The sequence below is a fragment of the Phoca vitulina genome, unplaced genomic scaffold, assembly GCF_004348235.1.
Source record: "Phoca vitulina isolate PV1807 unplaced genomic scaffold, GSC_HSeal_1.0 scaffold8, whole genome shotgun sequence".
In the NCBI taxonomy this organism is placed as follows: domain Eukaryota; kingdom Metazoa; phylum Chordata; class Mammalia; order Carnivora; family Phocidae; genus Phoca; species Phoca vitulina.
The window spans coordinates 73370155-73393613 of record NW_022589711.1 but is presented as its reverse complement, the minus strand read 5'-3'; the positions used below and the strand labels follow the sequence as shown (position 1 = coordinate 73393613).

The following is a 23459-nucleotide window of genomic DNA, read 5'->3' as shown; positions in this document are numbered from 1 at the left end:
ACGGAGCAGTGAACAAGACAAGACAGTCTCTGACCTCATGGAGCTTATACTATGAAAGGAAAGCCAGAAAGTGAACAATTGTCAGTATCAACAAGGGAGAAGTGCAGATGCTATACTGCTATTGGAGAACTGGGTGACAGAACCAGCATCACAGAAACCAGGTGTTTCAAAGAGAAGGTGGTCCAAAGTTTTAAATGCTCCTGAGCATGGACAGTAACTTTTAAAAAATGACTGGATTTCTTGATGCGGTCATGAATAATGCTGAAAGAGTAATGTCACTTGTATACCGGGAGCAAGAACTACCTATCTGTAGGAACTGAGACAGTGAGCTGGTGAGAGAGGTGATCTCAGTAAAAAGAAGGTGAATTCCTAAAGTAGGCTCAATTGGATTATTTTTGTCTTTTACTCTTTTGAACATGTATGTATCCCCGCATATATAAAGGCAGACAGAAGTGAAGGGATCAGTAAAAGTAGCTAGAGTCACTCAGAATTCCTGCTGGCACCTACCTATCTACCCCACTAAACCTGTTCAAATACTTAATTTTTACCTTTGTAAACAGTGGCATTGAAATTTTTTTTAATTGTGTTGAATCAATAGTATTGTCCCATGTCAGGAATTTCACTTAAGATATTTATGATCTAGGGGCGCCTGAGTGGCTCAGTCGTTAAGCGTCTGCCTTTGGCTCAGGTCATGATCCTACAGTCCTGGGACGAGCCCCGCACTGGGCTCCCTGCTCTGCGGGAAGCCTGCTTCTCCCTCTCCCACTCCCTCTGCTTGTGTTCCCTCTTTCGCTGTGTCTCTCTGTCAAATAAATAAATAAAATCTAAAAAAAAAAAAACATATTTATGATCTAAATTTAAGAAAAACCAAACATATATATGTATTTCTTGCCTCTAAGACTAACTTACAGTACTATCAGCTACTATTTGTCATCAAAAAGAAAGTATTATAGGGGTGCCTGAGTGGCTCAGTTGGTTAAGCATCTACCTTGGGCTCAGGTCATGATCTCGGAGTCCTGGGATCAGCCCCGCATCTCTCTCTCCCTCTGCCCCTCCCCGCTGCTCATTCTCTCTCTCTCTCTCTCTAATAAAGTCTTTAAAAAAAAAAAAGAAAGAATTACAGCAATATTATGAGCTAAACAGGTGTCTGTCTTACATCATACTTATCTACCTTTTAATACTGTTCCTATGGAAAATGTTCCAAAGAACCAGGTTACAACTCAACTTCTCAGAACACACATTCACAAACTGGAGCTACTCACAGTTTCATTAGTGTTTATATGAGATTAAAAATCAACAATTTCAATAAGGCTTTTTAAATATGCCAATTTTAGTTCAGGTTAAAATATGCTGTCATTCCTTCTATATGCTTCTTTATTTGAAATGGTTCAGTGGACAACCTGCAATTACTCCAAGCAACAAAGAGCCTGTTAACCTGAAGAGCAAGGGTCAACTGAGCTGAGCAAGAGCTTGAGTCCCTGACCCTTTGAGAAGGTTTCTTACTTTCACCACGGGTAACGTCAGGCCCAGGGCAGCTGGGCAGCACATTACCAAAGTTTCAGCTCTCTAACGGATACTGGTTTCTGAGGCGAGTGCTGATCATGCATACAGAGCCAACTAACAATTAGTAACTCCAAATCCCAAATCTGGAAAGGCCTTAAAAAGTCACCTCATCTACCATGTAGTACAATAGAAACCACAGTCCAAAAAATGACTTGCCATGATTATAATTGCTAAGCAATAATAAATAATAAAAATTTAATGTGGGTATAGTGGCAACACAGCAAGAGCTAGTTTCCTATTTCCAATGTGTTGCACTGGGGGAAAAGTTTTCATTTCAAAGCAAGCTTTGTTTCCTGAGAAGTTAGCATCACAACATTTTTAAAAAACCAGAACTATAAATGTCAATAACTTAAGACAAAACATATACTTTTAAGCAAATTTTTCTTCAAAAACACCCTCTGTGATATGGTAATACCTATACAAATAGAATATAAGCAATCGATTCATTTATACTTTCCCCCTTATTTCCTTCAATGTTCAAAATAGCACTAATTTCTGACACAAGATGCGTAAGTATTAAATACCTTCCTGCACTTAAGACCATTATTATTTGTTTAAAGTGAGGGGAAAACAAAAATAGGTTCTTGGCCATCCCACTGCCAAAGTCTTAGTCTTTGGAGTTTCTATCCTGCCCTGCGCAAAGAACAGGAGGTCTGTTCATTTAAAGAACTATACTCAGGGGCGCCTGGGTGGCTCAGTCGGTTAAGCGTCTGCCTTCGGCTCAGGTCATGATCTCAGGGTCCTGGGATCCAGCCCCGCACTGGGCCCCCTGCTCAGCGGGGAGCCTGCCTCTCCCTCTCCCTCTGCCTGCCACTTCCCCTGCTTGTGTGTGCACACTCTCGCTGTCAAATAAATAAAGAAAATCTAAAAATAAAATAAAATAAATTAAAAAAAAATAAAGAACTATACTCAGATATATCTCAAGGGTCAGAATCAGCATTTTCTGAGAGAGCCTCATTTTAGTCCATCTGGGCAGGAGATAATTCTAGAGCTAAAGTTATTTACTCACAAATATAAGGCGTGGACAAATGAAGTCCCTGGTACTGAAATATGCAGTTCTTGGGGAGAAAAAGAAGGCTCCTAAATGGGCGCCTGGGTGGCTCAGTTGGTTAAGAGACTGCCTTCGGCTCAGGCCATGATCCTGGAGTCCCTGGATCGAGTCCTGCATTGGGCTCCCGGCTCAGCAGGGAGTCTGCTTCTCCTTCTGACCCTCCCCCCCTCATGTGCTCGCTCTCTCTCATTCTCTCTCTCTCAAATAAATAAAATCTTAAAAAAAAAAAAAAAAGAAGGCTCCTAAATAAATTCTACACTTAAAACATTTGTAGGCAGGTATATTTGTCTTCTTTTTCTTTATAGTCAAATCCAAAACTTAGCCCTCTCACCTGGTCTTAAATTCTTATAATTCCTTTAGTTTCCCTCCTTGAAGAGGGAAAGATTGATTGATTGATTTGATTTTGATTGGACCCCGAACCTATTCATGAACACTTAGCTAAAAGAAGTTTATTCATTCTGGCAGTAAGCAGAATCCATGTTTTTGCCACCAAATCTGTATTTCTTTTTCCCAATAGAGACATTAGTCAGCATAGAAGGTACATAGTAGACAATAAATGTTTGTTGAATGAAATTAATGAGATAAGAGATGGGCAATTTGTAAGTTGAATCAGTCTTGCTAACACTTTTCAAATATCAAGCCCAGCAAAACAAAACAAACATAGAAATCTAATTAATTCTATTAACAAAGTCTAATTTACCAGTCACATTTAGCAGATTTTACTACTTCTTGCTATCCCAAGCTCTTCCTAGTATGGTAAGCTAAGAGAATATTAGCATCAGATGATTGCAACTAAAATCAGAATTCCAAGAGAAATTTACATGAAAACTAAAGAAAAATAAAACAATCAGAGATTATAAATTATTTTATTAGGGCTGCTAGGATATCTTTTAGATCATGGAATAAAACTGGCATATAATTTAATAGTTCACAAAATTCTCAAAGTGCAAGAATTTCCAACATAGGTTAGCCCTGCTTTATACATAAGCAAGATCCAAAAAGTTATCCAGCTTTCAGCCCATAGCAAAACTTTCTCTTATGGGAAAGGATGCAGGAGTGGTGTAGTTTCCAAATGTTGGACGACCTAAGCCATCACAATCACTTCAGTCCTCATTTAAAACATTCCCAAGATGACTCAATCAGCATCTCAAAGACAGGGTCCAGGAAGCTGTATTTTTAGCAGACAACCCCAGTGCTTCTCATGAACAGGACAAGCTGGAAACCACTGGTATGGAAAGAACAGTGCCTAGAGAGTCAGAAAAACTAGCTGCCAAGGCCAGGCTCCGGAACTTGGGTAAAATTGACTAAGTACCTGAGACAGGGGTTCTTTTTGATTCTGACTTTGTGGAAGTTTCACTTAATCACTGGCCTTGTTTTCCCAACAGAAACAAAGAGGGAATAAAATTATATCATTTTAAAGGCTCTGGTATTCTAAATTTCAGTGATAATAAATGTTATTACTGTGATCTACCACAGGTTCAAAAGTAATCTCATGGGAAACTAAAAAAATTTTTTATTAGATCACAAAAACTATTTACGTTTTCTAGTAGAGAGGGCCTGCCCAGTAGTTGGTTGATTCAAGGTCTCAAATAACTGACAACTCTTTGCATTCTCTCAAGCACCTGGGAGCTTGAATCATACCCATCAGGCTCCTAGAAAACTAAATTTATTCTAAGGCTGTGTACCTCAGTCTGGCCATTTAGCATAGCTGAAAAGTGAGCCTTTGATAATCACAACCTACTTTTTAGGGCCTTCTCACCTCAAAATGTTGTAGCCACTTTCAAACAAGAGACAAAATATTTAGAAGAGAAAGCTAGGTTTAAAAAGGGAGGCAGAGGAATAGGGTTAAGCGGATCCTACTTAAACCAAAATAAGCTTAAAACCTTCAAGATACACCTACATCTCTCTCCTTCCTCTGCAAATTATATTTCCTATAATTCAAGGTCTTCCATATGTAGTTTTCTTTTTTAATAAGGTTATGTGGAACTCAACCTTCCTGAGCACGCCCTACAATCAGTTCAGTTTTTACTGAATTTTGCATTTAGGGACATCTAGAAACAATCCCTTGTTAATGGTTAAGTGTAACATATGACACTTTACCACCATATTTGTTTACATATATCAAAATTTTTTCTAGACATCTTCAAGATATCAATGGAGAATCTGTGCACAGCTATGAAAAAAAGGCCTAAGTATTAAGGTCTGAAAACAAGGGCTCAAATTCTGCATACTGTCATTATAAACCATCTTATCTCTGAGCAAAGCACTTCACCTCTCCATGTTTTAGTTTCTTTTTTAAAATGGACAAAACCAAGCTGTATACTTGAAAAGAGATGTAGTTAGAATAAAAGATGAGGTGATTTCTAAATCAAACCATAAAACTTCTATATTAAATACCTGTAATTTACTAAGCACTGTGTTTTTGTACTTTTAAATAACTATTCAAAGAAAGTACACATTCCACTACGAATTATCACTTCATTGGAAGGTCTAACCTCTCGATCAAATTTTTAAAGGCACCCTCTCTGTTATAACACAATTTCCAGGTATCTGATACCACTAACGGTTGAAGGACTCCAGCTATGCTTTGTTAAAAAACAGGATAAAAAAGATAAAGTCTTCAATATCTCTGTTAACATGATTGACCAAACAAGCATTTGCTAAGCTATTAAGTAACAGAGGTTCTAACTAAAACATCATCTGAAAGCTAAGATGTCTTTGAAAACAGGTAACACTGGCAAATTAGAACACAATGACCCATAAAGGAAAAAATGCAAAATATAAAAGTGCTCTAAATTTAACTCCATTCCTTTATCATTCTTTGTTAATTCCCATATGTCTGTCACAGATAGGTGTTCCCTTACTAATAAGCAGACATGGTACTACACATACACTTACAAATCAGTCACTTGAAACTTATGATTTATTTTTTCTGTGGAGAAATAAGATTCTAAAAAACACTTTAAAATCCACAATGTTACCTACAGGAAAATAGGAATATGACTGCTTCCATTATACTTAGCTAACATTAGTAACACTGTCATTAGAGAGGTGAGTAATAAGCATAGTGATTCTAGAATCAGACTTGCCTACATTCAATACTGGATCTACCACTTAATATATGGTGTGACCTGGGGCAAGTTATCTAACTTCTCTGTGCTGCAGTCTTCTCATCTATGAAATGGGAATAATAGTCTCTCTCTCTCTTAAGGCTGATGTGATGATTCAACAAGTTATTACAGATAAAGTGTTCAGAACAGTGCATGGCACATAGTAACTATTCAATATTAGCTATTATAACTACATTTTAATCAGATCTCCTTCTAGAAATCAGGTCTCCTGCACAATCATCTAGCCAGGCAAATCAAGGATGCTTGAAAGCCAGACAAAGAAAGGTAAGTGATTTTAAGCCTCTTTAAAACAGCAGAACTGTTGTTTTTCAAATAAAATCTTTTATCAAGAGAGATAAAACAGGGCGCCTGGGTGGCTCAGTTGGTTAAGCGACTGCCTTCGGCTCAGGTCATGATCCTGGAGTCCCGGGATCGAGTCCCGCGTCAGGCTCCCTGCTCGGCAGGGAGTCTGCTTCTCCCTCTGACCCTCCCCCCTCTCATGTGCTCTCTCTCTCTCTCTCAAATAAATAAATAAAATCTTTAAAAAAAAAAAAAAAGAGATAAAACACACTAAACTGTTCATTCGTCCAATAAATGGATGAAGTAACTAGTTTCCAGCCCCTAGCCCCTCCTTCTCATAGGAGCTCTTCAGCAACTCTCTCTCCACAGTTGGAACACTATTGCTCTAGGACAATCAGGACACAAGCTTTATAAACAAAGCATTATGAAGAACAAAGGGGAACGAATGGTCCCAAAAGTAAGGTCAAGTGCTGGCAAAAGCCCTTCTGGGCCCAGATTTTTCCATAACTCAGTTAAGAAACTTAAATGTTAAGACCCTAAAATTTTAAAGCAAAAACAGCCATTATATATTATTTCATCCAATCTCCAAATTTTACAACTTAGAAATGTCCACAGAAATTCACATTAAGAAACCAAACAGAATGGTGACAGACATTTTAAACAAATATGCTACCGAGCTACTATAGCCTATTGTATAGGACATGTTAGTCTGCCAAATGAACTACTTCTAGACTAACCTGCCCTGATCTTTAAGTCATCCATGGGTCAATCTGCTTACAGCCAACCCCCAAATTCCACGTACAGTGTTTGAAGACTGAAACCAGCAGGAATGGGGCTCTGATTTAAGGTGTTACTAAGCAGCACAAATTTGTGGGTCCTCAATTTGGTGCTGCTGAGACCTCTGACTCACTCACCTTAAAAGTTAACTGCATCATGTCAGTGTATGCACTTGCATATTTTGGAGAGCATAGTTTCTTGTGGGGAAGGGGGAGTATTGTTTCTTAATACAGAAATCTATAAAACAGACAAGAATTAAATTTTTCTACACACAGATGGGACAGTATAGAGCACTAGGTATGCTCTCAAATTTGAAACAAGAACCTGAGTTTCAATTTTTGCTCAGCTGGGTGTTATCATTTAAGTTATTCATTTCTCTTTCTATACTGAGAAATTAACGAAAATATTGAAGTACTCAACTTACATGGTTATTAAGAGTTCTAAACACATATGAAGCAGTTAATAAAGTGGCTGACACACAATAAGCATTTAATTCATATTGTTACATTTTATTTATTTATTTTTAAAGATTTTATTTATTTATTTGACAGAGAGAGCGCACACGCACGCAAGCAGGGAGAGCAGGAGAGGGAGAAGCAGGCTCCCAGATGAGCAGGGAGCCCAACGCAGGGCGGATCCCAGGACCCTGAAATCATGACCTGAGCTGAAAGCAGACACTTAACTGACTGAGCCACCAAGACAACCCCGGTTACTGACATTTTTAGACAGAGTTCTATGAACCTGACATAGCAAAAGGAATGGAACTAGGGTAAGGCAAACCAGACCACTCAGAGCACAAAACTTAGCTCTGACTTGCATGACACAGAGCAATTGCCTCCTTAAATTTTGTACCCTAGGCCCCTCATTTACCTCACACTAGTCCACACCTGCATAGCACACACAATGACCACCTCTTATTGGTTATCACAATGTCATAAAGGTCACTTCACATAGCATATTTAAAAAAATTTTTTCTCCCCCATTTGGCCAAAGTGAAGGCATAAAATACTTGGACTAGGGGCGCCTGGGTGGCTCAATCGTTAAGCGTCTGCCTTTGGCTCAGGTCATGATCCCAGGGTCCTGGGATCGAGCCCCGCATTGGGCTCCCTGCTCTGCGGGAAGCCTGCTTCTCCCTCTCCCACTCCCCCTGCTTGTGTTCCCTCTCTCGCTGTGTCTCTCTCTGTCAAATAAATAAATAAAATCTTAAAAAAAAAAAAAAAAAACTTGGACTACCAGAAAAAAAAAGTTACATATCATCCAAAGCAAGCTACATAGTTTTAGAATACTTAAAAGAATTTGGTCAATAAGTGAATTTTAAAATTGTCTGTCAAGCTTATGTTAAAATTACTTTTTATTCTCTTCATGTAAATAAATCAACTTTAATAGAGAAAACTGGCCCAGGAGCAGACTGGGTAGCAGACTGAAATAAAGATGCAACCAAAGACCTCAAGATGATTCAAGGTAATTCATAAAAGGGCATAGGACAATAAATAGCTGACAACAAAATCAAAGGGCTTGTTACCTCCGAATTACCTGATAGGAAATAGGAACAATAAAAGTAGCAACAACCGGCTTCTAAGATACTTCTGCACAAGTAATTCAGGAGAAAACAGTACATCTTTTTAGTTGTGACAATCCTCAATTTTCCTATTCCAATGCCTAAATTTTTGTTAAATCCTAGTCTGAACAAAATTTAAATGAAAACATTTGTTGTAGGGCAGGAAACAAATTCAACCTTTGAATATGTTCATCTTTTCTAAGTTCTTAATCTAGTGGCTCATCAAATGTCTGAGGTACATCTTTCTATTTTCCTTTTTATTTTGTGATCTCCCGTTTTAATTTTTCCAATACAATGCTAAAGCTTTCCTTTAAAATCCCTTAGAAATTCAACTAAATTTAAACCTTCATACTGTTCCTATGTTCCCTATGCTTGAAGGTACAATTTAAGGAGACTGTACCACATGGGCTAGGCCTCCCTGCCTTGTATCACTTATAATACCTACCATTTATCTTAATGACTCTTAATTGCCTAAGTTCCTCTACCAAATGCAATGTGTATTTTCTTTACCTTACTTACAAAATTTCTTTGCACCAACACGGCCACAAGGCACTCAAATGTTGATAAAATTGTTAGCTCTAGATAACAAATTCACTGGGTCATTTGTTTAAAACTAGGTGCTAATAAGGACAAGGTTTTATCTTGATGATAGCATTTAACTTCACTTTTAGCTCCTGATCTCAAATACAAATGCTATTAGTCACATTCACACACAAAAAATGAGGATATCTGCTTGTATATATAGTTCCTCTTGTAGCCTTCCTTTCAAAACTGTAATTTTTTAAGGAGGCAAACCAAAATTAAGATAGGACCCCAGAAATCTAGAGTTTTGACAACACTGCCAGAATGCCAATTTTATTATGGATAAAGACATCCAGAAAGCATATATATTTCTGAATAAGAGATCACAGCAAAATTCAAAGTTCTTTGGAATTTAATTAAACCTTGCAACATTGTGAACTGGTATAGGGAGCAGTTGCAGCCTAGAGGCCAGGTCTGACTCCTCTACCATTCCCAACTGGCTTTTGTGGTAGTAACCTTACATTAAGTCTAAGATGGCGGCAGGGGTGTAACATCTTAGGGTTTTGTCATTCCTTAACTCCAATCTCCACTAGAGTTCCAGTTCATCCTGAAGACAGGATGGTTGAATGAGGCAGGAAGGCGTGTTTCAGTACCAGAGACCAGATGGTAAGTTAGAGAAACTATAATTTTTTTCCCTTTCTATTAGCTCTGACCCAAAATTATCAAATGAATTGGTGCATGCAAAAGTACATTAATATGTAAGGAAGGGGGTAAAAGAGGTCCAAAGATAAAAAGAAAAAAAAAAAAAAACCAGGAAAAAACTGCCTGTGTAACAGTCTTCCCATCCCCTTCCCCTTCTACCCACTAAATGATAAACGCATCAAAGAGAAGTTTTATTCCTTTTTCTATTTCCTAGTAGCTAGTGCAGTACTCTGCATAGTCAGTCTAAGTCAGCAAGTGTTAGGTGGAGATGTGGTGATGAAAAGTCAAGAAGAGTCCATGCCCTTGAGGGTGGTGCGGTCTTGCAGGGAAGAGGAACAATAAAGAAATACAACACGTCAAGCTGCCACTTTGCATAACTCCTCAAGCACACCTGCCTCATGTTACACATATACTTATCGTACACAAGTTCAACACGCATGCCTAACATTTTTTGAAGAAAACAAAAAAGAGAACTATTGAAATCCGAAGGTGATCATAAATCCATTCCACGCACATAAGCCCCAAAATGAAAGACAGGATAGACATGGATCTGCTCTTCCCCCTGCCAGACTTAGGGACACAGTACCTCTCACTATGAGCACCTCACCACACTATGATTCCTGTGTTATACATATTTCTTTTCCAACAGGACTCTGAATAACAAGTCAAATGCTTCACCTACTACTCAAAGGAAACGTAATTCTATCCCAGTGCTAAAGAAAAACTGGCTGGGTGAAAGTTATGTTAGTCTCCAATGTGCTAACTCCCTATAAGATTTTTTCAAAGAAGTTTGAATGTAAGAAATTTTTGCCTGCAATACCGACCTTAGCATCTAATATAAAAATTCTCTCTAACTGAAACTCTAAATCTAACTGCCCTCCAATAGACCTCAATCATTACATCATTTTTATGGCAATGACTTAAAATATGGTCTCTTGAGTGAGGTAGCCTGGATTCAAATCCTAATTCCAAGCAATTACTGGTTGTATAACCTTGGGCAAGTTGCTTAAACTCTCTGTACTTTAATTTCTCCCGTTTAAGTTGGGGATAATAGTGCCTCTACCTCATAGGACTGTTGCAAGGATTATATGACATCATGTGGCATGCTTAGTGTGATGCCTGGCACTGAGTTACTGCTCAATAAATGCAACTATCAGATTATATCCCAGCTCATTCTAAATATTTAGGGTAATTTCACACGTAATATATACTCAATAAATATCTGACAAATGAATAAGCCAAAATATTATTAAGCAACCTATACTTACTTCTGGTAAACTTATTTCCAAGGGATTGGCCTGAGTAAACAGTAGTGACTACCATTTAATATGCTGCACTGCTGTTACCCAATAATTCATAAGCTTGCTGATAAAATCCTCTTTTTTCTTTCTTTTAAATAGCAACAATTAATTGATTCTAAGCAACCATAGAAAAGTAAGATTAAGACTGAATAGATTCAACTCACTTTTTGGGTAGTTAAAAAAAAAAAAAAAAAAGGTTATTCAAACCAAAAATATAAGGATGATTTTGAAAATAAGATTGTAATACTACACTACATCAAAGATGCAATTAATTTTGTAGCTAAAATTTAAAAACTGAATTTTTCATTTTCCTACAAAAATGGACCACCAAACTACATTGCTTATCTTTCTACAAATAAATTATTTCTAAATGCTGCAATAAAGGTATTTTCATTGGTTACACTGTGTGTGTGCCCCCCAAAAATCAATATTTAAGACTGCAACTTTCTATAACATTTCAAATGCAGTAATATATACAAAAAAAAAAAAAAAACCTCACACTACTTAACTTCTAATTTTATTTACCATGAAATTAGCTTAAAACTCTTAGTAACATTACCTATTATAATGACCCTAATGATCCAAAAACATGTAAGAAGCAGTACTTCAGATTTATTCTCCATATACTAGTTATACTAGGTAAATATGAATTTCTTGGGTAAAAAAGATCATAAAAAAATAAAAAATAACATAAAAACTGACTTTTTAAAAAAAAAGTAAGTTTAGGACTTATCAAAGACTTAACAATTATTAATAAAAACCGGGAGCATTATCAAATTTTAAAACCAAATGCCAGCAATCATTTTTTGACTATCTCTTGTGAGAGAGGGAATTGGTGAATTCATGAAAGCATATAAGGTTACAGCAACTCAGAGCTGTTCAATTTATTCTATGCGATTATTACAGTACTGCAAAGGATTACTGAATTTGTTTTCACAACCAAAATCTAACACAAATTTATCCCTGAAATTTGGTTTGCATGTTTTTAAAATAATGATCATTTTAGTCTCATAAGTAAGTTTAAAGCAAATAAGGTATTACCTTAAGACCCAGTGAAATATGAAAATTTTCAAGAAGCCCAAAATATAAGCTCCTTTGAAACAACCATGACTCCATTTTACAAAGTCACCTTGTCTAAAGCAGATGATATTAGAAGTAAAATTCAAAAGATACCATGGTTTAAAAACAAAATGAAACAACAAAGAAAAAAAAAAAAGCATGAATTCTGTTCAGGACAAAATGAGATCACATTAGGAAGTATAGAATCCATTAAAAGTTTGTTTCCTCCACATCTGTATTTTGTTATAACGAATGCTGCTCACAAAAAGCAGGACAGTGATAAGGTCTCCAAAATGCTGTGTTACACACAAAGTTTGCTGTAACAGAAAATGACTCCTTTTTCATTTCCCTATAGAAAACGATCTATCCTGATTTTAAGAGACCTCCAAAAAGAACAAACATCTTTCTACAATTTATATCATAAAACTTCTGTCATAAGTCCTTTCATCTAAGGGAGGAAAGCAAGTCTGTTTTACTTACTTCTGCATCTCCATCCCTAGCAATGCTGGAGGCACTGTGCATGAATGCACTCATTCATTCAATCATTTACTCACTCATTCAGCAAGTATTTACTGAAAATTTCCTTTGTGCCAGATACTGTCTAAGTAATGAGGTAAGGCACATGACAAATGAGAGGGTCCTACCCAGGTAGCTTATAGTCTAGTGAGAGAGACAGACGTTTATCAAATAAGTAAAGAAATAATTAAGTTCCTATTGTGATGATGCTACAAAGACGTACAAAGCTGGTGAAGATACACTGGGACCTTACTATAGTAAGTTCTAGTTTTAGGAAGGAAGGGTCAAAGAAGGTCAGGACAGGTTCCCCTGAGGAATGACATTTAAACTGAGATCTGCAAATAACTAGGAGTTCATCAGATTTAGGAAGGAGACAGGGAGCAGTCCCGCAGGGAGATGGAACATGATGTACAAAGGTTCCCAAGTCAGGAAGAAACTTATGTATGTAGTAACTGAAAGGTGTAGTAAATAAGAAAGGTTGGTAGTAAGTGTGGAGAGCTGGAAAGGAGGCAAAGAATAAACTGTCAGCATTAAAAAGTGTATGAGGGTAAAATAATTTGAATACTTAAGTCATTTAAGTCCTTTTCTCATGTAAAATAAATAATTTTGGGAACTGAGTCTTTATTCTGTAATAGTAAGATCTACAGTCAGAAGACCTGGCTTATGCCTTAATACCACCAGTCACTAGTTTCATGACTTTACACTTGGCCAATTTGAACTTCTTCATTCTCTGTGTAAACAGGTACTCAATTATTTTACCTACTCAGAATGCAATGATAATACAGAATCCTGTTCTCATGACCTTCTACCCTCAAAGATAGATGCATGTGGGAGACATCCTAAGTCCTGTAAGAGATGATGTCCAAAAGCTGACATAAGCCTCCTGCAAAACCAAAAATGAGAACAAATGTGGATACTGGTGAACTGTTAACTATGTTAAAAATACAAGTATTCACATAACTCTGGGAACCCTAAATTCTTCAATGTGCAGAGATCCAAAGTGACCACAGTGTGACTTAAAGATTGTAAATACAGTAACAACCTTACTCCCATCATTTTACAATAGAGATGAAATACCAAAACTACAATGGGCCTCAGAGATGAAGAGTAATGACAGAACTGAACCCAGGACAAAAACTAACACACACTGAACAAGTGCATTAAATTAATTTTACTTATTTCCAAATCTTCCTGACTTTTAATTCAAAAGCTCATTCCACAACCTTAAAGCTGCATGCCAAAAGTTAGAGAACTCATCTCACACTTCCCCCAACAAAAAGTTAATGCCTACACTGCCATCTAGAAAACACATTAACATTCTTGCTTTACTATCACTAACTCATGTTCAGTTTACGCTCTATGTAAACTACCATTTCCTCCTATAATACAGCATGGAGCCAGTTATCCCCACGTAATTTTGTTTAATTGGTCTTCCTTCCTTGTGTACTGCATTACTCATGGTGCTATGTTACTCCTATACTTCCTACTTCATTCTATAATATCATACCTCTATTTTAAACATTATATTAATCTCCAGACCATCTTAACTTCAATCATAGGGGAGCAATATACAATATATGATCCTAGAAAGCGTTTTTACATTCAAAAGTTAAACACTGTTAATATTTGCAGAGTACATTCAAAAAGCAGCATATGGTCAACTTATACAACAGTAAACCAGGATTAACTACTAGCTATCAGCAGATACTGAATTGTTGTATATAAACTTATCACAAAAGAAATCCTGATGTCAAAAAACACACCTAAAATTCTATTAAAGATCCAGTAATATTCATGAGCTATAAATGGTCACCCTAACAATTATAAAGGATAAGACCGTTACGTTACAAGAATACTGCTTTCTGCTCAATATAAAATATAAATGTCCAACTTTCCCATTCTTTAGTAAAAATAGGATGAATTAAAAGTCATTTATAATGCTAAGAAAAATAAGAAAAATAAAGTAGGCGCTTGATGATTTTACACATACATACACACACACACTGGAGTCAAGAAAATAAGGGGAAAAGTAAACAGAAATCAACAAAATGTGATGTTACGTCCAAGAAATGCAAAGTAACTTCTTTTCTAGTAATGAGCACACCAAATTCTCTTGATACTATTATTACTTGAAAAACGTGTAAAATAAGTTCTGTGAAAGAATTCCTATACTACTGTTGTCAGTTTTACAAAATCATAGGAAAAACCGTCAGTCCTAAGGTAGGGAGGAAAAGGAACACCTTTTAAATGTAAGGATGGGATATATTTTTTTACATTCTCCTATCTCATTATCTACCGTTTGAAATGGTGGTACAGTCCGTCACTTAGTATACCCGTAATAAGTAGGCTGAAACTCACTTATTGTTCCAAAAAGTTAGAGTGTGTCCTTGTTTTATTGAGGAATTTCTCCAACTCAAAAAACTGTTTAAAGGGCTTCTCAGAAATACATAAAATGCATTACTTTGCAATTTCCCCCACTCACTTCAAAAAACCACCAACCTCCGTATTCTTTCTTTCTGGTGCGGCAGCCCTCATTCAGAAACTGGATTACAACTGGATTAGATTCAAATCAGTCCCTACGTGTGTGACCTTGGGCACGTCACTTATCCCCTCAGTTTCTCACAGGCATCCGAAAACAGTGTCTTTAAAAACAGAACGGGTGTAAAGATACCTTTGGAATTACACCTAAGAAGATTAAGGTTTTCTGCTTAGAGGCAAAATTACCTCCTTAGAAGGGCCACATCATGAAACTGGAACTGAATCCGCAGATCTCTGTCAACATTGACTCTTCCTTTACAGTTCTCCTCTTCTTTCAAAGGGCATAACCTGAGTCACCCCAAGAGCAGACTCCCAAGCGCCCCTCCCCTCCTCCACTCCTTCCCTATCCTACTTCTAAAGCAGGGGAAAACAGCAGCCACATCTCCCCGCCCCAAGCCACACCTTCGGAGGACCCCACCCCAGACACATCCGCCCTCTCCCTTCTCCAGGGGCACCAGAGGCCAACCTCGCCCTTCCCCTCCCGCCCCCACCTAGAGGAGACTTCCTGGAGGCGTTCAGGCCCGAGCAGGGCAGGCAGCACTTACAAACCCGCTTTACGCCACTCGCGTAGGGTAACCTCGCTTACGCCCATAGGGCCCCGTTCCCAGCCTCGTCCGCTCCGCCTGCCAGAACCAAGCCCAAGTGCCTCAGCCACGGCCCCTGTGTGACCCCACACCTCTTCTGCTCCGCTCGGGGCTACAGAGACTGGGATAGAAGACCCACACCTTACCGGCAACTGAGACACTGACTTCACTTCCCACCTTTGGAGCCCTCTTCAACTCCCGGATCAATTCACTCCGGCGACGCCGGAAGGACCCGAGAGGAACCAGGCGTTGTCCGGAATCCTGCCCAGCCGGAGTCGCGCAGGGGCCTATGGGGACTCGTAGTCCCACTCGCAGCCGTCGTCCGCAATCTCTGCACACGCAAGACTACAATTCCCGGCAGGCTGTGCGGTAGAGCCTAAGGCGATGGGTGGGGACACTTCCAGCCAATAGTCAGAGAGTTCCCTGCCTTTGCGGGAGGAGGTGAGACCGAGAGAGAGGGTGTTCGAAAGGAGGAGGAAGGGAGGGGTTAGCTCTCACCTGCACCAATCAGGGTGCTGGGTCGGCCCTGCAGGCGACTCACCCATTGTGGGGGCGGGCTAGCAGAGCAGAGGAAGGAAGGGGGTTGGGGGGAGAGCTTGAGGCGGGTAACGTGGGGCGGCAGAGCTGTGGACGCTGCACCAGGGGGAGGAAGCATGGGGGGGGGATCGCCGGCGTAGAGAGAGGGAGCGGTGTGGGGATGCGTCCCGGCCGGAGGAGCAGCTTCCCTGAAAGCGGACAAGCCCCAGGCACACCAGGCGGCCAGACCTGAGGGTCGTCGGGAAGGGATAGTGTGAGCTTGGGTTTCTGGAGGGGGCGCCCGGGCGGGGCAGGAGGCAGCTCCAGGTGTGAGGCCACTGACTGAGGAGAGAGGGGTCGCCAGGGGAAGGGAAGCGGCAGAACAGCTGCAGAAGTGCAGGGAGCGGGAAGGTACTAGGGCAGCAGCTTCCCGCCGCCACCAGCCGGGGCAGCAGCAGGAACAGCAGGGGGAGGAGCAACAGCTGCCGAATTCGCCAACTAGAGGAGGGGGAGGCGGAGCTTGGGTCCCTGTAAGCAGCCGGAGGCGCAGTCTGGACTCTAGTTTCCCGGGAGAGGCGAGAGGCAGGAGCACGAGCCGAGCGGAGCGCAGTCCTCCGACATCAGCTCCAGCATCCCGCCAGGGGTTGCAGGTGTGTGGGAGGTAAGCGTGGGTGCCTCTTCTGGGCGTCCTCACACTGCCTGGGAGAAAGCGTCTTCTAATAGGAATTCTGTCAAGGCACAGCTAGAGTCTCTGACTCGGGTTAGGGAACTGGTGCGAACCCTTTTAGATGAAAGATGTACATTTTGGACTTTGTAGGGGGAGAAAAAGCAAAAGGTGGCTTGATTCTGGGTATAAAGGGCGTGGTTAGTGTTTTTGGTGTGAGTTATACCATTAAAACTGTTCTGGGAGATTTTAAGATTGAGGGAAACCCTGGTAATTGAGGATAAGGTGGATGATATCTGGATAGGTGCGTAGCTGGTTAAAAAAAAAATTGTCATTGATATAGAATTACTTCAGAACTCTTTCACTAGGAAAATAACTTTGCATTCTTCAGTGTCTACCCTGTACGTTGTTTTATCTGATTGTCCTGCTACCGACCTGTTTTCCAGGGTGGTTTACTGCAGGTTCCTAAAATTGAAAGAGATTTGTATTAAGGAAGCAAATGCAGGCAGGAATAATCAAGATGACTAGACCTGTCAGAAGTATAACTTTGCCAGCAATAATGTAAAAACGTTTTAATGGATGGATACTTAGCTTTCCTTCCATTGGCTCTAGAATATTGGAACAAAGACCAGGACTCAGCCTACAGTGGGAACATACGGTGTACTTCATTGCTGCTCCTTATTCTCTCATTTGGGTCTGGTAATATTTGTACAATTTAAAAAACTAAAGTACAAGAAAAACTGTGAGGATCTTTTCTGTTTAGGGAGTGTGTACCAAATGATTACCCTTAGTATGTGTTGTGATGGGTTTAGGCTTAAAACACATGTAATAGTATCATAAAATCATAGTTTATTCTTGGTATTAAACCTTGTGCAATTTCTTTGAATGTTATTAAATACCTGTGGATGAAAATATGTTTTAATACTAGGTAAATGTGAAAGTCACACCTCCCTTTGTGTAACTATCACAAAATTGCAGCCTTTCTTTTTAGAAAAGTATGTAAATAGCTATTTTTGCTAGTCATTTTATTTTTGTTACAGAGGTCTTTCAGATTGCATGGCTTTTAATCACAGTAGCATATTGCAGCACATTTTGCTCTGAAATGCTTTCTTGTGACAATTGTGTATTCCAGGGTTTGCAAATAATCTATTTTTTTTTAAACTAGGATCAATACAATGGAGTAATTACCTTCTATTTCCTTGTTTTCATGCTTTTCTCATTTACTTAGGATTTTTGGATTTTATTTTTGTAACACACACAAAATTCCTTTTTAAAAAAGAAATGGCCAGAAGGAATTCTCTTCATAGATTAAAGTTCTGTCCTACTGAGTGCTACTACTGATAAGCCTAAAAGACTTATCAGTGTATTTACTCCTCCCCTCCAGCACCCCCTGCCACATTCTTACACACCAGAGAAATATATAGATGGACAGATCTTAGAAAAACAGCTGCTTTTAGATTGTCCCCAAGCAGATCAGGTATTAGAAGCAGCAAAGAGCTTAGAATAAAGAAAAGCAACAGTAACCAGTAAACTTAGCCACGGTAAGGATCCAAGTTTATCTTTGCTATATCACGGGAGAATCTATTAATCCATGTAGCTGATGAGACCCTATGTAAATGATTTTAGGAGGAAAAAAATGAGTACTAGAGTATTGTGAGGCTTGGAAAAGATTGTGTTTACCCTTGTTATTTGTGATTAAGTGGATTGTTCTGAGTCAGAGTCTTAGAATCTTTCTTAGTCTCTGCCACTGATTGATTTTGTGAAATTGAATACTTGCTGTCACTAATTTATTTACCCCATGTAATAATAATAATTAATAATAATATTGGTAATGAAGTTCTTTCAAAGAGCCTTTATTAAAAGAGTTTGGTTGGGAATCAGTTAATAATCAAGTAAATGGGATAGAAAAAAATATCAAAACAGTTGAAATTCGGATGTACTTTGAATCCCAACTATTTTTAGGTCTTCTGCTGTGAGGTATCATAAAGGATAGAATCTCATTAGGAGTGGATGAGTTTGTGGTATTAAAGCACTGGATGTTTTGCCTGCTTCCAAGATTTGGATCCTCTTTAATTTATCAATGAAAGAGATTGGGTTCCTATATCATTTGGCAGTAAAAGCATGTTTTTATAAAGGAGAAAATCATTAGCAATATATAGTACTTTGTTACCTTGAACTTGTCTCAAGAGATTTTAAATTGGTGTTCATATTAAATCTCAGATAATCTGAAGACTTCTTGACTGTATGTTATGGTGTTGAGGTGATTCTTTATGTGACAGTTTATAATTTTATGTAAAGCACTACTTAGGCTAAAAGCATCTTATTTATTCTGCCCTTGATTTTTACTATTTGTGTATGGCTATTAGTGAGCATATGATATGATGAGAAAGAAAACCAACGGAGTGCAGAATGCCTCTCTGGAATGGACAGTACTCTGGGGATCACTGTTCTTTAGCCAAAAGACTTGGTTAATTTCAAATTACAATATATTTTGAACTTTTTTATACAAAATTATGACTCTAAGCTTATTGAGTGAAAATAATTGAGTAGCGTGGATTTCTCATTCTAACAGGAGGATTCACTGATGCATGCAGCACAAAAGAGTGAGACTTAAAGGTTCAAGATCAGATATTTTTGGTGTGTTGGGAGGGTGATTTATAGAAGGGAATAGATATGAAAAGTACTATTTGATAAACAGTTTGAGAAACTGTTTTAGCAAGAGAGAAAAGAGATTTGATCTGTTTTGTTAAATGTCTCTAAGTGGTTCCATGGCCTTTTTTCCCCAATCATTTCTAGAAGCCTAATACCCATAGTGGGAGACAGTACTTTCCTGTATTGTCATTTTAAACTGGAGTCAGACTAACATTAATTCATTAGATTTTGAGTAATCATGGGTTATTAAAGCAAAGCAAAAAAGATCCTCTGTGTATACATTCACTTCTAATTGAATGAATTATTTGGACATAATATTAAAAAGAAGTAAAAACCTAAAAGGTGTTTCCCCCCTTCATAACAGAGATCCTTGAACCAGACACTAAAAATGAACAAGAACACCCCCCTCCCCCATTTTACAGCAAACTTCTAAGGTTAAAGAGTGCTTTGGGGGATCAGGATTAATTATTATACAAAGGTAAGGATTTGTTTTTGTTTTGTTTTCAATCTTCTAATGTTTTCAAAATTTAGTCCTTAAAGTTCGGTAAGTATGTTTTAAGTAACTAGATTATTAACTCCTGGAGACTACATACTTCTTTCCTATCTCCTGCTTGTTCTGAGCATCCTGTGTCACGCTCAGCATAAAGAAGTGGCCCTATAGCCACTTACTGAATTAAAACTACTAAGACTTTTTTAATGTACACATTGAGACATTTTGCATTTTGATAGACAAGAGTTAAGTTGACCTCAGAATAATTACTATACATTAGGCTTTCTGAGAATGTCTGTGCTGGTTGGCCTTTGCAAAAGTGTCCATTGGGCCCAATTTCATTTAGATTGTGTGGGCTGTGAAGACTGATCTACAGTTTTGTGTGCCAACATTTCTAAATTCATGCCAGAGATAGGGAATATGGATGAGGGGAAAGGGCTCTCCCACTGGTGGCAAACAAGGTCTGTATTTTCTAGCCAGAGAAGCCTATGGCTCAACGCCATTTTACCTAAGTAGGATACCTTTGTTGAAGTTTACTCATGAAACACATATTTCATTCCATAAAAACTAAATTTGTTCTTCCATTTTTCTAATCATTTCTTTAAAAAAAAAAAAAAAACAAGAAGAAAAGAAATCAGACTGTGTTTAAGCACAGGTGGAGTTGGGCATTTATTGTCTTTAGCATTCAACCTTCCAGAAACAAATTAATCTGATTAGTGTTAGAATGAAGAATTCAAATGTGATTTTCCTTTCATTATTATAAGACCTGGAGAATTTGAGTTAATTATAGTTTTTTAGTAGTAAATTTAATAACAGCAGATATTTAACTGCCTTTTTTTTTGCTTTTTAACCTCTTTTCAGCATACAAATAGATCCAAATTGGCTTAGAATTGATGATTGATTAACCTTCCTTCTTCATGTTCCTTTGGCATTACTCTTCATGCTTAGCATTGTGCCTTGTATAGAGTTAGCTGAGTTCATAACTCTCTACCTCACCAGATGCTTAGTAACTTCAGAACTGAGTTTCATTTGCCTTTCTATTTAAGAGCCTTATATAAAGTCCATACTTGGTAACAATTTGTTTAAATATTTGACAACCTATAATGAAACATGATTTTACATTGTTCACAAACAAGTACAACTAGAAAGGTGAATTTTCCTTAGACATCTGTTTTAGCACCAAATGCAGCCCTCTGCCCACAACAGTTGCTTATATAGAGCTAAATATAAATATTGGTGTCTACTGTTGACTTTGTGAATGAATAAAGCAAACATTGCTATTAATTGCAACATTGCATATGAGTGTACTTTAGATATAAATTTATTAATTGCATGCTTTTTGGAATTTGGTTTCTCTTTGCCTCTAAAATTTTGCTGACTTAAAGATGTACTTTTAAGTAACATTCCCCACACATTCATATGCACATTTTCTATGACTTGTTTTTCCTTGACACAGAAATACTTAGAGAAAAACAGATAAATGTAACATAAGGCTTTATCTTAACTAAAATTTAACTGGTCTTAAGTGTTCAATTTTTAGTGAAATGGTTACCTTGGGAGGCCTGATTCAGGCTTTTTAATCCTAAATTATACAGGTATTTGTCATCTTTGAGCAAGCATGGGGAAGGGATGAATTCTGAGATTTGGCATTAACAGTGCTCAGTGCTAGCCTTCTGTACATTAAAACTGCTGAATGGTACCTCTAACTCCAGCCATTGATTCAAGACCTCCTTCTGGTTCTGCCTAGGGAAGGAGCTTTCTGAGCTCTTCACAGATCCTAATTTAGTGTGGGAAGGAAAGCAGATGGAATTTATTTTGATTTAATAATCTCATTTTCCTAAGTGTACTGTTTTTCTCAGATATATCTCATACCAGGGTTCTCAATAACAGTGACTCAAGCGTCACAAAGTGATACCTATTGCACAATCTAACAGTTTAATGAGTACCTAACAATTTGAAGCCCATTTCCCTCCTAGCATCTTGGCTTCTTTTGAATGGGCCCAAAACAGCTCACTGGAGTATTTTTGATATGTTGCCCACATTGGATTGCTTCTGTCATTTTCTTGATGACCTAAATTTTCCTTTGAAAAACTAACTAGTTTTATTTGAGGTCTTTAAACCCTATGTCATTTGAAGAGTTCATAAACTCTATTTTTTTCCACCTTTTAGTAGTGTGCTATAAACACTGTATTATGATGTATAATTTTGCTATTCGTTTTATTGTTGTGTACTTCACAAAGCAATCTAAAATCATTGAAGCAATTAATGTTTTTTAGATACAGTCAGCCTTCTAGTTAAGAAACCTGTACAAAGTATCCTAAATTGCTTACAAATATTAAATTACTTGTTCTATGTTCAAAGCAGGTTAAATTATATCTTATAAGTCATTTGACATATAATACTGGATAAAATTTTGGTCATACCAGTATCCTTATAGCCACATAACAATGGTATAATTTTTGCTTTTGCTAAGTCAGGGTACTTTTAAAAATTATATTAAAAATAAAATGTTGATAACCTAAAATCATAAAGGCCTAATAATAACTATTCATGTTTTTTTATTATAACAGATTTAGCTAATAATTACTAATATAAAGTTAAACATTTTGAATGAGAAGAAATCTTACTATCAAGATTATCTGAGAAAGCAAATTCTTACTCATATGGCCCGAAAGTAATTGACAATTTAAAAAAAGTTTTATAGTATGTATGAATTAGAAATGCTTTCAGCTTCAAGTTTTACATACAATAACATAAAACAATAGGGATTTATTATTCCAAAATAAGAAGTCTAGAAGTAGTGGTTTACTTTTTGTTTAGAGGCTCCATGTTGTAAGGATTTTGTCCTCATGCTTTTTCTCATGCTTGCTGCAAGATGGATATTCCTGCTGATCCAGATATCATATTCTAGTTCAGGGCAGGAAGAATACGAATGGCTGTACGTCTTGAATATTTCTCTTTTAATCAGGAAATAATAGCTTTCCTAACATCCTCCTCCTGCAAATGTCTACTGTGGACCTGCTGGCCCCTAGCATGTGGACGGCCCTACTTATTTAAGATAATCTGAGGTATCAAGAACTTTTGGCCGTTGTGGTGGATAAAGCAGGGAAACAGTGGTTTGAGAATGATTTGGGGGTAACCAGTTCATAGTAGCTGTTGTCTGATAATTAAAACCATGTTAACTTTAACTTGTATTTCTTTTCATTCTAACTGACTCTGCCTCATGTTTAGTTGTTGTTTTTCCCCAGGTTAGAAAATGCTAACCTTCTTACACCCAGGTTTTCACTTTTATGACTACCAAACTTCAAGTCTCTGAGCAAAGGCATTCATCGGAGACTGATGGTTTCTCTGGTTAAAGGTCATCTGGCCCGTACCACATTTAATACTTGTCCTATACTTTTTATTACAGACATAATAACACTTGAAAGGATGATTCTGTTTACTTTAAACTACTTTAAACCTCAAGGTGTCAAAGACTCTCCATGTAGCCTGCATTGAGAACAAATGAAAGAACAATTGAATATTAAGATTCTTTTTAAAAAAGATTTGTTTAGCT

The 23459-nt window shown here is 37.8% G+C and overlaps 2 protein-coding genes across 7 annotated transcripts in view; one reads left to right on the top strand and one right to left on the bottom strand.

Moving 5' to 3' along the window:
- Positions 1-15862, bottom strand: part of PDCD10 (programmed cell death 10) — a 44019-nt gene extending 28157 nt beyond the window's left edge. For 2 of the 4 annotated variants that reach the window (XM_032407274.1, XM_032407273.1), the window contains exon 1: positions 15728-15862. The gene's annotated coding sequence lies outside the window, so the exon portion shown is untranslated. Of the gene's footprint in view, positions 1-15183; positions 15269-15727 lie in introns of all 4 variants that reach the window. The other 2 variants (XM_032407270.1, XM_032407272.1) reach the window with 2 other exon arrangements.
- Positions 15863-16222: 360 nt separating this feature from the next.
- SERPINI1 (serpin family I member 1) overlaps positions 16223-23459 on the top strand; it is a 71726-nt gene continuing 64489 nt past the window's right edge. The window contains exon 1 of one of the 3 annotated variants that reach the window (XM_032407269.1): positions 16223-16371. The gene's annotated coding sequence lies outside the window, so the exon portion shown is untranslated. Of the gene's footprint in view, positions 16759-23459 lie in introns of all 3 variants that reach the window. The other 2 variants (XM_032407267.1, XM_032407268.1) reach the window with 2 other exon arrangements.